The sequence below is a fragment of the Amphimedon queenslandica genome, unplaced genomic scaffold (assembly GCF_000090795.2).
Source record: "Amphimedon queenslandica unplaced genomic scaffold, v1.1 AMPQUscaffold_13099, whole genome shotgun sequence".
In the NCBI taxonomy this organism is placed as follows: domain Eukaryota; kingdom Metazoa; phylum Porifera; class Demospongiae; order Haplosclerida; family Niphatidae; genus Amphimedon; species Amphimedon queenslandica.
The window spans coordinates 30185-31633 of record NW_003546665.1 but is presented as its reverse complement, the minus strand read 5'-3'; the positions used below and the strand labels follow the sequence as shown (position 1 = coordinate 31633).

The 1449-nt window shown below is 38.9% G+C and overlaps 1 long non-coding RNA gene across 1 annotated transcript; it reads right to left on the bottom strand.

Annotated features, from left to right (window-relative positions):
• Positions 1-7: 7 nt before the first annotated feature.
• Positions 8-794, bottom strand: LOC109585225 (uncharacterized). Its single transcript, XR_002186389.1, has 3 exons — positions 613-794; positions 476-547; positions 8-426 (listed from the first exon to the last, which is right to left on the bottom strand). It is a non-coding gene; the product is annotated as an uncharacterized LOC109585225 (long non-coding RNA).
• Positions 795-1449: the final 655 nt, after the last annotated feature.

Below are 1449 nucleotides of genomic sequence, written 5' to 3'. Positions count from 1 at the left end.
ACAGTAATGAAATAGTGAGGGGGGACCATGTGGGTGGGAAACGGGTATAAATCTAATTGAAGTGGCCTAAATATAATAGTAGTAGGACACGGCCATGCATGATCCATGGAAGCCACTCCCTAATTGAGGCTGCACGTACATGGACATGGACTGGGGAGGGCGTTTAAGCCCACCATTTAACATACCCATTAGTCTCGCCCCACCCCTTCGCTTACCTCCGGAGGAAGGATCTGAAAGAGATGTCCAAAGGGACTCTATCCTCAACTTTTCTTAGCTGCAAAGCATCTGTTTCAGCTATTTTGACCTATCTGGTCTCCTCTATCACATGATGTAGGTCAACCATGTGTTCCTCTTTGCACACATTTTAGATGGTAGTGTCTCCAGACCACTCCTCCAGCTCCGCAGGTAGTGAAAGGGCAGGCGAGACTACATACCCATAAATGTATAAAACAGACAATTTACTTTATATATTTACCTTACTTGAAGAGATTGAAGTAATGAAGAGAATGAAGGCAAATTGAAGTATATACATAACTGATACAAAACTCTGTATACATATATATAAAGTAATTAATAACTGAACGTTTATTAATTTACAATAATTCCTCTCACTTGAAGTGAATCTTGGTGTAAGTAGATAGGGTGTTTAGGCAGGCACATCATCTTAATCTCATCATAGATAAGTCAGTAAGCAGCGAGGTAAGCAGTAATTGCAAAATGAAGGTGTCCCCATTGAATAATACTGAGCATGTGCAGTTGAATGCATAAAAATGGCGTCCAACAACTTGGAATAACGACAAAAATCATTTTGTAGAAATACAATGCCAAGCCACACTGCACTAGCGTCTCTCAAGCGCAACAGAATGGTGCAAAAATCATATTTTTAGGATAAAAACTCTAGGACTAGTTCTTACTTAACTGTGGAAGAAGAAGGAGAAAGAAACCTGAACATTTTGTGCATGCAGGCATGCAAGCATTCATTTGCTGTAAAACTATCTTATGGAAGTTTTTAATTACTTTTTATAAAACTGATGTATTATCATAAAATTATAAAGGATATCTGAACCGTCGAATAAGCCACAAAGAATTCCCGAAGATTTACACAGGCTCAATACTTCTGGGATGGCGGCCATTTTGGGAGTGCGCTCGTCCAACTCAACCCTACATACCAAGCGCTAACGCTTGGTAATGTACAATTGAAATAGAGCATGAAAGTATTTCAAAAAACAGCAAAATACTTTATAATGCTTTAATGTTAATGAAAGATGCCTTTTGAGTGACAAAACTTTTGAAACACTAATGTTCATTAAATTCAATACAAACACAAGTACCTTCTTTGTCTCCTGGCCCTGTATGCCAGACATGGCAGTACAGATATCAGTATGATAGCTGTGATTATGAGCATAACATGGCCAAGGAACACACCCAACCATATTGGAGCCATCTTCT